The sequence below is a fragment of the Symphalangus syndactylus genome, chromosome 8 (genome assembly GCF_028878055.3).
Source record: "Symphalangus syndactylus isolate Jambi chromosome 8, NHGRI_mSymSyn1-v2.1_pri, whole genome shotgun sequence".
NCBI lineage: Eukaryota > Metazoa > Chordata > Mammalia > Primates > Hylobatidae > Symphalangus > Symphalangus syndactylus.
In genome coordinates, this window is record NC_072430.2 from 106,290,250 (window position 1) to 106,304,601 (window position 14,352).

At 43.5% G+C, this 14,352-nt stretch overlaps 1 pseudogene; it reads left to right on the top strand.

The window, feature by feature from the left end:
- Positions 1-13,686: 13,686 nt before the first annotated feature.
- LOC129488943 (uncharacterized) lies at positions 13,687-13,782 on the top strand (annotated as a pseudogene).
- The last annotated feature ends 570 nt before the right edge of the window (positions 13,783-14,352 follow it).

Here is a 14,352-nt window from a genome sequence, read left to right on the forward strand (position 1 = left end):
CGCCATGTTGCCCAGGCTGGTCTTGAACTCCTGACCTCAAGTGATCCACCTGCCTCGGCCTCCCAAAGTACTGGGATTACAGGTGTGAGCCACCACAGCCGGCCACTTTTCTCATTCTTAAACATGGGAGAATGAGCTCTGCTTCCTGGAATTTGTGCTAAATTAGATGGTCATCCCCAAATTAGGGGACACAGTAGGAAGGAAGTGGTAGTACAGAGTAAGATCCCTTAAGCTGCTAGGAAAAAAATAGAATATATATACATATTGTATTTACATAACTTTATAATATAGGCATATTAATAAATATAATTTTTATTAAATATGGACATGTAAAATCATGCACAGATTATATATTATACAGTTGACTCTTGAACAACAGGTTTGAACTTCAAGGGTCTACTTACACGTGGATTTTTTTTCAACCAAACACAGATGGAAAATAAAGTTTTCACAGGTTGCAAAACCTATCTCTAGCAAGGGCCAACTTTTCATATGCACAGGTTCTGCAGGACCAACTGGAGGGCTTGAGTATGCATGGATTTGGATATATGGGAGGTGGGGTGGGGGTCCTGGGACCAGTCCCCACATATACCAAAGGATGACTATATATGCACATGTAGATGTGTGTGTATATGTATATAAAAGGCTTGCATTAATTACATATGATTGGTACAGCAGCATGCACATAATTTATAAGTAAAAACTATACATATATTGGGGTGAGCCCCCAGGACCAGTGAGCGACATAGCCCAGACCAACACTGCAGTTTGGAGTGGTGAACCAACGCCATATGGTGGTTTTCTTACAAGATTTCCATCACCTCTCCAACCACTTTCTCCTCATTGGTCAGATCTAGACCCAGAGAAACTGTTCCTTTCATTGTTTTCTCTGCTTTCTACAAACTCAGATACTCAGAATCTTCCTCAGCAATGAAGAGGGTGATACTGAGGAGGGATTTTTACCTCAGGGATTAGGGAAGAGACTCCGCTAATCAGGTGGGTGGTGTACCCATAATCCATACAACAATTAGATTTCTGAAGAAAAACCTATCACTGGAATGAAATCAAGTTCTTGAAGGTTCTGTTTATACACAAACTTAGTTGCCTCTCCTCCATTTCAAAAGAAAATATACATTTTTTTCTTTAATAAGATATATATATATACACATATGTGTGTGTATATATATGTGTGTGTATATATATGTATGTGTACATATATATATATATATATATATAAATCTTACTAAAATGATGTTTTACTGTCACAAATTCAGGGCCACTGAGTATTTGACTTATGTTTTGGGGGCCCACTATGTGTCAGACATGTTGCTAGGCCTTGGGAATTCATGAATCTCCATGACATCATCTCTGCCCTTGAGGTACTCACATGGAGTGAAGGAGATGGGCAAGTCAACAAATGTCTTAGTTCATTTTCTGTTGCTTATAACAGAATACCTGAAACTGGGTAATTTATAAAGATAAGGAATTTATTCTTACCATTACGGAGGCTGAGGAGTCCAAGGTTGAGCAGCTGCATCTGGTGAGGACCTTCTTGCTGGTAAAGACTCTGCAGGGCATAGAGGTGGCACAGGGTATTACACAGCAAGGAGGGCTGAGCGTACTAGCTCAGGTCTCTCTTCCTCTTTTTATAAAGCTACCAGTTCCCTCTCATGATAACCCATTAATCTATTAATCCATGAATGGATGAACCCATTTGTGGGGGCCAACCTCTCATGATCCAATCACCTCTTAAGGGCTCCACCCCTCAGTACTGCTACATTGGGTATTAAGTTTCAACATGAGTTTTGGAGGGGACATTCAAACCACAGCAACAAATAATCACAAAGTGTATGTCAAGCAGTGAATTACATATAGGGTTATGGGCACAAGTAGCCTGCCTGGGAGACCAGGCAAGGCTTCCCAGAGGCACTCCCTTCCAAAAAAGTGAGTTGAATTTGCCAGGTAAGAAAACACAAGAGTGGATGGGAGCAGGGCATTGCGGAGAGGGGGGTCCTCATCTATGAAGGTTCGGAGGTATGGAAGAGACAGGATGACAGCAGGGGTGCATGATTCCGCAGGGCAAGAGAATACATGGTGTTAGGGGAAGTGTCAGGATGTGACCTAGTAAGTTAGGTAGGGAAGCTTGTAAAGAGTCGTATATGTTCTGACTTTATCCTATACACAAAGGAGAGGGATGGAAGGCTTGTAAGGAGGAGATAGGCATGACCATGTGGTAGGCTACCCCACTGTGGATTAAACAGATACTTTCCCCTTTTATCATCAGCAAGAAAGGTATCAGAAAACCATATTGGATTTATGAAGGTAGTTTCCCTGCGTGTGTAACCCAGGGGTTATTTTGTCCTCCCTAAGAAACAAGGGATAAGAGGCAACATAGAAGCCTCCCTTTGAAAAGGCCCAAATGCCCGGGAACAACTGAAGATAGCTTGCATTGAACAGCTAGAAGCAGGGCAAGGGGCCTATGGAAAGGGGTGCACAGAGGGAGAGGAAGCCCTTTGTGTATTGGAAAGGTAGCCCTGCTGCCAAGGGTAAGAGAAGAGGGATAGACCTCAGTGGTCAGAGACTGGCGAAAGAACAAATTCTGCCCTAGGAGACCTACAGGCAAGTAGGAGTTGGCTGTATGTGAGAATTGAAAGAAGAATTCTTGCAAAAGCCCTCATTCAGGTGTCTGTGGAAGTCACCAGAACAGAAAATCCTTTCAGATGAGCTTTCAAGGCCAGCAGCTACTCAGTTTCAGGAGCTTCTTCTCATCATCAGGGCCAAGAAACAGAATTGACCTGGGCTGAGCTTCTCCTTTAAGATTATGGCAAGCAGGCTGGGCTGGTGGCTTACGTCTGTAATCCCAGCACTCTGGGAGGCCGAGGTGGGTGGATCACCTGAGGTCAGGAGTTCAAGACCAGCCTGGCCAACATGGCGAGATCCCATCTCTACTAAAAATACAAAAATTAACCGGGCTTGGTGGCACACACCTGTAATCCCAGCTATTCAGGAGGCTGAGGCAGGAGAATTGCTCCAACCCAGGAGGCGGAGGTTGCAGTGAGCCAAGATCATGCCACTGCACTCCAGCCTGGGCAACAAAGTGAGACTCCATCTCAAAAAAAAAAAAAAGATTATTGCAAGCCACTTCTCATGACATCTAACAGGGAGAGTGCAGACATTATTGGCTATGGGACATGGTATTTGTAGGGGTGAAGATATTGGGGGTCACATTTGTCAGACCTTAAACGATCAGATCAGTGTTTAGTCCTGTTAATTACCAAGTCATAGAACACTTTGTGAGATGTTATTCTATTATCACTACTGGGCACACACACACACACACACACACACACATACACAAAACTACCTTTAACTCACCACATTAAGATTTCTCCAAAACTGGAGTCTATTCATTTTATTTTAAAAATTTAAAAAAATAACAGCTTCTTAAAAACAGCCTTCTTAAGGTATAATTCACATACCACACAAGTCATTCATTTAAAGTGTACAATTCAATGGCTTTTAGCATATAGGTCGAGTTGTGCAACCAGCACCACAATCCATTTTAGAACATTTTCTTTCAGTTTTTTTTACATACAGGGTCTCCCTTTCTCTCTTTTTGAGATGGAGTTTCACTCTTGTTGCCCAGGCTGGAGTGCAGTGGCACGATCTGGGCTCACTGCAACCTCCACCTCCTGGGTTCAGGCGACTATCCAGCCAAGTCTCCCAAGTAGCTGGGATTACAGGCCCATGCCACCATGCCCAGCTAACTTTTGTATTTTTAGTAGAGATGGGGTTCCCCATGTTGGCCAGGCTGGTCTCAAACTCCTGACCTCAGGTGATCCACCTGCCTCGGCCCGCCAGAGTGCTAGGATTACAGGCATGAGCCACCGCACCCGACCTCAGGGTCTCCCTTTCTTGTCCAGCTGGTCTTGAACTCCTGGGCTCAAGCAATCTTCCTGCCTCAGCCTCCTGGGTAGCTAGGACTACAGGCACACACCACTACACCCAATCTTAGAACATAGTCATCATTCCAAAAGGAAACATCATAGCTCTTAACCATCACCCCTTAAATCTCCATCCTATTCATTTCTAGGCCATCATGAATCTACTTTTTGTCATTATAGATTTGCCTATTCTGGACATTTTATATAAATGAAATCCTACAATTTGTTGTCATTTGTGTCTGGCCTCTGTCATTTAGCATAATGTTTTCAAGGGTCATCCATGTTGTAGCATCTATCAGTAAGTACTCCATTCCTTTTTATGGCTGAATAATATTCCATTTTAGGATATACCATTTTTATTTATCCATTCATCAGTTGATGGTCATTTGGGTTGTTCTGCTTTTGCCCGCTGTGAACATTCATGTACAAGTTTTTGTGTGGATATATGATTTCTCTTGGGTATATACCTAGAGTGGAACTGCTAGATCTTATGTATACACATGGTTAACATTTTAGGGAACTGCCAGATGTTTTTCCAAAACAGTAGCACCATTTTACATTCCCACTTGCAGGGTATGAGAAGAACCTCATTTTAATGTCAAATTCACATTAATTCCTAGGGAAATTCCCCTTTGGATAGACGGGCTGGCTCTTGCCCCTTACTCCTGAGGGAAGAACTGGGACATGGTCATAGTGCCGGCTTTTGCTTTTGGCCTTGCTTAGAACTTGTTTCAGAGTATCTAGGCCATCCCCTTTGTTTCAGGCAGCCTCGACATCTGGGACATTGGAATGCAAGGCTTATTTTCCTGTTTCTTACGAGTATTTTAAGGAGAGAAATACTCTGAGATCCTTGGAACAGCATAGCCCAATTTTATGAGGTCTGTTGGTGGTGGTTGCCAAAATAAAATGAATAGCTGTAATACTTAAAATTGTTGAACATTAACCCTGGAAGTGATAGTGAAGAGACTGTCTAGTCCAGGCATGGTAAATAAGCAACAGTTTGCAAGGACGTCTGATGGGTTGTAGGTGCTTGGGAGTATGGAGCTCTATCCAGGCTCAGGAAAAGGACAATGATTGGTTAACAGTGTCTGCCATGGTGGCAGGAAGACATCAGTCATAGCCCATATGCTACCTATTTTCTCTCTCTGATTGAGGCCACCCGTAGTACTCCCCGGGAAACAGGTAAGGAAGTATCCACGGCCGCAGAGCTGGCTAATGACAGAGTTGGAACAAGAATCAGTACAATGTTTTTTCCTCTGCACCATACAGCCCTCAGCTCTGAAAAGTGCCTCCTAAACGGAGCTGACTGGGGACAGGAATAGGGTAACCCAGTCAGAAGTTCTGTTTCTATCCTTCTGTGTTCAGACTGTTCTCATCAGTGCCTATGGGACTTAGTCCATCAGGGTAACTAGTTAATGATTATAAAAGCTTGGTAAATGCTAACTAATAAAGAGGGATCGTTCCCACCTGCCGAACCCCTATATCTCCAGCATTCATGTGGAACGCCCTTTGAAGTCCACAAACCTGATGCATTTGTACACAGGGAGGCGTGAGGGGGATGGGTTTGGACCAAGGAAAAAAAGTGAAGCCCCTTCTGATCTGAAAGGGAATGATCCTGCGTGTGAATTCTCCACTTGAACAAAGAGAAAAGGAGTTCCATATTCTGCCCTTAGATCAATCAAACCCCATTTTTCCAGAAGTAGAAAAGACCAACGTCATTCTGGAGGAGGGGAAATGATTTTTCCTTTCTCCAGGGGAGAAATGAATATTGACTATGAAAGATAGCCATGTTTTATGGCACATGTATACGTATGTAACAAACCTGCACATTGTGCACATGTACCCTAAAACTTAAAGTATAATAAAAAAAAATTTGAGACATGGGTTTTAGAATGGCAGAGAATGTTATGTTTGACTGTAAGCCTAGATGAAGACATTCAAATATCCTCCAGGACAATTATCAGAAACATGAATGATGGACTGTAAACTAGAAGAGCCACGTTTCTGCTTGATAGCCAAATAAAAGATGTAATTGCTTTTGGGAAAAAAAGAAAGATAGCCATGTTTTGATGGTTGCCCCACATTATGAATATATTTAATACCACTGTACACTTAAAGGTGTTTAAAATGGTAAATTTTATGTCAGGTGCATTTTATCACAATTAAGAAATTGGGGGAAAATAACAATTTTTGAAATCCTTAAATCTATTTGAATTTCATTAAGATGTAAAATATGCCTGAGTTTCTCCTTTTCACGTTATTAATGAATGAAACGACATACCAACAAAAAGCTTACATAAAACTCAGAGACCTCTTGTAACAAATTCCTTTTCTCTTTTTAAATATTATTGTATAAAAATTTTATTATTATTATGTTGTTGTTGTTGTTGTTGTTATGAGATGGAGTCTCACTCTGTCTCCCAGGCTGGAGTGCAATGGCGCAATCTTGGCTCACTGCAACTTCTGCCTTCTGGGCTCAAGCGATTCTCCTGCCTCAGCCTCCCCAGCAGCTGGGATTACAGGCGACCACCCCTAAGCCTGGCTAATTTTTGCATTTTTAGTAGAGACGAGGTTTCGCCATGTTGGCCAGGCTGGTCTCGAGCTCTTGGCCCCAAGTGATCTGCCTTCTTTGGCCTCCCAAAGTGCTGGGATTACAGGCGTGAGCCAGCGTGCCCAAAATTTTGTTTAAATATAAAAAAATGAGGCTGGGCGTGGTGGCTTACGCCTGTAATCCCAGCACTTTGGGAGGCCGAGGTGGGCGGATCACCTGAGGTCAGGAGTTTATAACCAACCTGGCCAACATGGTGAAACCTCATCTCTACTAAAAATACAACAATTAGCCGGGCGTGGTGGCAGGTGCCTATAATCCCAGCTACTCGGGAGGCTGAGGTAGGAGAATTGCTTGAACCCAGGGTTGGAGGTTGCAGTGAGCTGAAATTGTGCCAGTTAACTACAGCCTGGGAGAAAGATCAAAACTCCATCTCAAAAAAATAAATAAATAAAAATTACAAATGATCTTCCTTTTCCTTCTGTCCCTCTATCTTCTTTTTGTTTCTTCCTTCCCATTATCACTTGAGCACCTACTATATTCCCCACATTATGCTACAGTTCCCGTGAGTGGGCCACAGTCCCTGCCCCTGAGGACTCACAATCCAATAGGGCCTGTGCCTGTTCCCTACCCAGGGGACAGCCTCCAACTGTACCACAGCCTGGAGTAGGAGGCAGAAACCAACTGCCTCCGGGGAAAGGAAAGGTCAGGGATGGCTCTATAAAGTCAAGTTACTGGGCAGAGAATTAGGAGAAAAGCATTCCAGGGTCAGCACCCACAGAGTCACGGAAGGTTCCAAAACTGCAAAAAGTTGAAGATCTACAGTATTAGGTAGATGTGGAGGAGGGACATTGGAGTGCAGGGGGGGACGGTTCGTAGGGATCTCTCTTCCCAGACTCCTGGAGGGAGCCTGGCACCAGACCCCTCCTGTGAAGAAGGCTCCTGTTTTTTTTAAAACTAAACCAGGAATGCAGGCCAGGGTATGCATGTGCCTGTGTATGCATGCATGCATGCGCGCCTGAGACAGAGCTACAGGAGTTGGTGATGAATACACTTGTTAAAAATTTGAATTCATGTCTAACTGTTCCTTTAGATCTCCTGTTGCATAAGATATCGTTTATTTCATTTGACAAGCTCGTGACATCAACCTCAAAGGTGAGGGCTGCCTCTGTTAGCTAGAAATTTGTTTAAACCTTTTGTGAATGTCATTATATTTTTCAGACTGCACCATCTCTTGGATGACAATGGGATGTATACATTTCCCCTCAACTATGCACCATCACTGTCCCCTCTGCCTGTCCTAAACCCACTTCTCTCTCAGTTCAGTGAGTGTCCTCTGGCTCTGGTGAGCAGGACTAGGGAACCCCCCAATGAAACAAGTGCCCGGCCTGAGCAGGCTGGAGCAAGGAAATGTCTTTGAGTCACTGAACATTATGAGTGTTCAGCATGGGTTTCTAGTGTTATCCACCTCTCTCCTTTCTGTGTGTGTTTGTGTTTTGTTTTGAGATACAATTCACGTACCATAAAATTTACCATGTAAGAGTATATAATTCAGTGGTTTTCAGTATGTTCACAGAGTTGTACAACCATCTTGAAACCAACCACGGTTTCTTTTTTGGGTGATGAAAACATTCTAAATTGATTCTATTTTAGAATGTTTTCATCACCCAAAAAAGAATCATGTATCCATTAGCAGTAACTCCTTAGTCTACCCAGCTCCCTGATCCCTGACCCTAGGCAACCACTAATCTACTTTCTGTCTCTATAGTTTTACCTGTTTTGAACATTTCTTATAAATGGAGTCATATATGATTATATGATATATATTATATATCATAAAATATATATTTATATATTCAATATATCATATATCATACATATTATATGATTATATATGATTATAATATAATATGATTATATTATATGAGATTTTGTGGTTGGCTTCTTTCACTTAACATTATTTTCAAGATTCATCTATGTTGCAGCATTGATCAGTATTTCATTCCTTTTCATGGCTAAATAATATTCCACTGTGTGGCTATACCACATTTTGTTTTTCTATTTATTGTTTGATGGATATTTGTGTTGTGTTCACTTTCTGGCTATTATGAGTAATGCTGCTATGAACATTTGTGTATGAGTTTTTCTGGGACCCTATGTTTTCATTTATCTTGGTTACAGATGGAGGAGTGGAATTGCTGGCTCGAATGGTAACACTGCGTTTGACATTATGAAGAACTACCAAACACTTTTTTTTATATACTTTTAAAATCTGCAAAGGTAATTTTAAAACTTCAAAATATATGGCTTCCTTCTAACAGTTGTAAAGCAAAAATAAAATTTGAAGCCCCCCGCTCCCCTCCACAACCACTGGAATGAAGTTCCTCCTCAGCTAGGGCGCTCTAAAATCTAATCTGAAGGACTGGTTCAGGCCATGACCAGAAGTGGGGATTGGACATGCCTCATTAGACTCCTTCAGCATTAATGTCAACAGAGACCTTAAATTTCCTAAGAGCATTTACTTTTCTCTCTAAAGCCTGCTATTTGGTGGCTTCATCTGCATGATAAAACCTAGGACTCCATAACCATTTATCATAACCCAGACATTCCTTTCTACTGATAATAACTCTTTCAACCAATTGCCAATCAGAATATGTTTAAATCCACTATGACCTGGAAGCCCCCACCTTACATATATTACCTGATATATTATGTCTCCCCAAAATGTATCAAAGCAAGCTGTACCCTGACCACCTTGGGCACATGTTGTCAGGACCTCCTGAGGCTGTGTCATGGTGTGTCCTTAACCTTGGCAAAATAAATTTTCTAAATGGATTGAGACCTCTCTCAGATCCTTTTTGGTTTACACAGTTGTACACAGCAATCTGTGCTCCTCCGTGATTATGTGTTTATTATATGATGAGGGCATCATAGTTTTATCCCTGCAGCTTGGGGCTGGAGCATCCTGGGCCCTGGCTGGCCTAAGCCTGCAGGGGCCGCCATCCAGCCTCCCAGGAGAATCCCAGGTCAGTATCTCAGACTCATGGAGGAAGTTTCCTTCCTGTCTGGCCTAAAATCTTGGCTTTGCTCAATGCCCACATCGCATAGGTCCTGCCCACCCTCTTCCCCTTATGCATTGACCAATGTCTACAGGGTCGTGAAGGGTTAAAGGCCTAGATAGTTCTAGGGTTTCTGAGTTCCCACAGCAATACAGAAAAGAAAAGACCAAGTGAGACATTCATCATGACCAGAAGACCTAGGCAATACTTTTGTGACCGATCAGATCTCAGCAGCCCAGACTGGGGAAGGCAGTGGGATGAGGAAGGATGTCTTTGAGCCAGGCAGCAGGGGTGTGGAGGGGGAGAGCCTGGCCTGCCCAGCAAATTGCCCACCTCCTGTGTACCAGCTGCTCTGTGTCCAGCTCCTTATTTATCCCCACCTTTACAGAGCAGGAAGCCAAGAGCTCAGAAACCCTTGCTGTGTGCCCCACAGCAGCAGAAGGTAAACCTGAGCTGCAGACCACATAGGCCAAGTCCCCGGGTCGGCCTCAGACCCCGGCCAGCAGCCCTAGGATCTGCAACCTGGATACTGGCACAGGAGCAGGGGACTGGCTCCATTTGCATTTGCCTGGGCATCCATTCCACATCATTCAGTAGCCTTCAAACAGCAGCACCTGGCTCTGCCCAGCACAGCGGCTGTCACTGCTATTTTAGAGGCAATCATATATTTTTAATAACCAGCAAAATCTCCCTGTGAGAAGGGAGGGAGAGTTGAAATTACAGCTAAGCAATTTGCATTGCGAATCAAGTTATCCTCCCTCCTGCCCTCCAAGAATATGCAGAAATAAATGCCTCCTAATGAACCCTGGGGGGCTAAGGCTTTGATATGAATTCTGCTGTAGGCGGAAAGAGTTCTAGCCAGACTGAGACCCAGCGTGAAGTTGGAACAGGAGGGTCAGGGCCGTTCCCTTCAGCACAAGGGAGAAAGGAAATTGGATTATCTTGCTAGCAGTTGGGGTTTTTCTATCACTTAGAACCACAGATGAGAGCTCCCTGCCTTCAGATGGGGGGAATTAGATTTAGCACTATTTAACCAGCAGCCTCCTCACCCCACTCCATCTTCTCCACCCTGGTTCATAAGCCCTCCAGCCCCATCCAGACTCCCTGGATCTACCAGGAGCTGCAAAGCCTTTGTCTTTTCCAGGACTTAAGAAGATCTGTGAAAGATAGATGGATGGATGGATAGATAGATAAACAGACAAACAGACAGACAGACCACCTTTCTATCTGAAGTCAGGTAACCTTTCCTTCTGGCTGCCACTGGGAAAATACCAGCTCCCCTGCCCTCTCCCATGGCCTCCAAGGTCTGTGTTTACTCAGTACAGGAAGGTGTGCATGTTGCAAGCACGCCTTTGTAGGAATGAGCCATATGGGGGCTGGCCTGTCAGCCAAGTGGCTGGGTAGAGTGCATGGTATGGATCTGAGGGCATGTGCATGTGATATTTATGTGGGCCTGAGAGCATGTGGTAATAATGGTTCATGGGGACTTGTGAAAGAGGGAGTGGGAAGCCTGTTCACTGCCAGCCTCGGGCAATGCATAGAAATGGGCACCAGCCCAGCATGGACAAAGGGAATTTGCAGGAGATCCCCAGTTCCCTGTTGCTCTCACCTTTCCTCAGAACTACAGACATCCTACTGATCAAGATTTCTCCTTCTTCTCTGCTGCTCCTGCTTGAGAGGGGCCTGGAAGCTCAGCAAACCTCTTGGCATGAAATGAGATCTTGCGTGCACAGACAGGGTCTCTCACTGATTGAGCAAGTGGGGGTGACAATTCCATTTCAAAGCCCAGATCCACCAATTGGGATAAGTAAAACAGGTTCCTCTATCCCTCCATTTCCTCATTTATATAATGGGGATAGTAAAAAAAATTATCCTATTGGATTGTGGTAAATACTTAATAAATGTGAGTCATTTTTGGAGCGAATGGATTAGTAACTGCTCAACACTTTAGGATCCCGTCATTGCAACTGGCATTGGAGCAAGATGATTTAGCCTTCTGAAGGTGTTCTGAGGGACAGTGGATGGAGGCCTGTGGGTTAGGGCCATCCTCAAGGGAATCACTGAATCCATGGTACAAGGAAGTTCTCTGCTGACAAGGGTGCTTTCAGTATTTCTTTGTCAGTGATGGCACAGTGTACATAAGTTTGAGGAAATTGTCTACATTAAGATGCCCCTGGGAAATAAAAAGAGAGAAAGGGGAAACTGTTACGGATTAAAACAAAAAGACACCTAAGAGTCATATTAGTCAAATGCAATTGGGAACACTGATTGGATCTTGATTTAAATGAATCAACTATAAAAAGATATTTATGGGACAATCACGAAAATCTGGACATTGAGTAGATATTAGATCATGTTAAAGAATTATTGTCGGCCAGGCATGGTGGCTCACGCCTGTAATTCCAGCACTTTGGGAGGCCAACACGGGTGGATCACTTGAGGTCACAGAGTTTGAGACCAGCCTGGCCAACATGATGAAACTCCATCTCTATAAAAGAATTAAATAAATAAAAGTAAAACATTAAAAAGGAAAGAATTATTGTTAATATTTTTAGATGTGACAATGGTATTGTGGTTATGTTAAAAGACCAGATGCTCTTTATCTCTTAGAAAATATACTGAAACAGTCGTGGATAAAAGAATACAATATTTTGGGTTTAATTTAAACTAATCTAGCTAGTGGGGGTGGTTTGGAAGCAGGGAGAAGCAGATGAAACAAGTTTGGCAAAGGGACGGTTCAAGAGGTTTCATTGCATTGTTTTCTCTAATTTTGTGTATTTGACCATTTCCATAATTAAAATATTGAAAAGAAAAAAAAGAAGCCCCCTCTGGAGCTGCCCCTTGGAGGGTGGCTTCTGCCCTCTTACAATGTCAGCAGAGCAGCATGATTCACTCAGGCCCTTGGACCCACAGGGAGGGCCAAGGCTCAGCAGTGCTTTCTAAGCCCTATAAATCAACAAGCACAGCTGAAGCTATTTAGTAGGAAGCTTGTTAATAAGAAAAATATGGTTTAAATGGGTCATTTTATTGGAGAGAAGGAGCAGAAGATGATAGAGAACAGGGCCCCCTTGGCAACGACGAGGTTTGTAAGTAGCGCCAAGCTCTCCCTCACAGGCAAGAGTTGGATCACGTTAACTCTATCACACCTCAAACCTTTTCCAGGAGGATGGGGAGCCCAAGGTGGGAGCAACAGGAGGGGGGATGGGCCCAGAGAATGTGCAGAGAAAGCGCCCCTTGGGTTATCCACCCACCAGAGATGTGTGGGTCCTTCAAGGGGCAGCTGGGAATTTTCAGGTTCAAGGAAGACCATAACTGGGCTGGAGCATGGACTCTCATGTGTGACCCGGAGCACAGAACTGAAGGGAGAAAGTCAGCTTGAAGTTTTCAAGAAGCGTAATGAGCCAAAGAGATAAGAAAGACCTCTAGAGAGGTGGGACTTCAAAGGAAAAGAACCCAAGAGGGAGCCTGAGGAATCAATAATGTAGTCAAACCAAGGTAAGGACAACTGTGCTGGAAATGCACTGGAAAGTGTTTTTTGATGATAGTTGCCTTGGAGGATCATGAGACTTAGCTTCCTTAGACCAAGGACTAAGACGGTCCAAGCACCTGAGTTTAGGGCTTGGGTAATGACAGACTATGTAAAGGAGGCTGAACCAATCTGATTTCCCATTGACAAGGACCACTGCGTGGGTCACAGGAAGAACAACACTGAACTTGTAGTCAAAAGACCAAGTTCCAGTAGGCTTTGCTATTTCCTAATGAGGAAACTGAGCAATCAATCCCTTGAACTCTTTCATCCTGAGTTTCCCCATTGACTTAGGGTGAATGATACCTATTTCACAGACTTGCTGTCAGAGCCGTATTTGTGCAATAAAAAGTGCCTAGGATTTGGAGTCAAGGCACCATGGAGCCTTAAGCATGAGCCTAACCACCACCCTGTGATTTCAAGCCATCCGAGAATGCCTCTGAGCCTCTGTTCCTCATCTGAAAAACAGGAGAGGAATACCAGCCTACATGAAGAAGTAAAGAGAAAATGTAAGTAATCACAGTACCTGGCACATGGTAAACATCCAATAACTGTAGGAATTAGTATTACCTATATAAAATACAAGAATAAGGAGTACTTGCATTGGCAGCACATGTGCTTAAAACAATTGGAACGGTACAGAGAATATTCACACGGCCCCCATGTGAGGATGACATGCAAATTCATGAAGCATTTCATTTTTTTTTTAAGAAAGAACATTAAATGAGTTTAAATGTGGGAAGTCACTAAGAATGGCACAGAGTAAGTACCCTAGGTGAGGGAAGGAAGCTCAGATGGTCCCAGACTTCTGGTTAAAACAGTGCCTTCCTCAACTTAGCATTTACCATTTGTACTTTTTCTCTTTTCACTTTGGGGACAGGGACTGCCTAGTTTTAACGCAGGCACTCCTCTGCTTTGACATGCAATAGACATGGTAGTGTCTGTTAGATCAATAAAGACTGTTGGTTGCCTAAGATCTTTCTCCACAGGGGCAAATGTACAGAAACTACATCATGGGCATGATCCAAGACTTAGGAGAAGAGAAAGGGGGGTTAGAAGTTGGGAAAATAAAGGCAGAATATGGTTGATTTTTTTTTTTTTTTGAGACAGAGTCTCGCTCTGTCACCCACACTACAGTGCAGTGGCACGATCTTGGCTCACTGCAACCTCCACCTCCTGGGCTCAAGCGATTCTCTAGCCTTAGCCTCCCAAGTAGCTGAGACTACAGGTGTGCACCACCATGCCCATCTAATTTTTTATATTTTTGCAGAGACA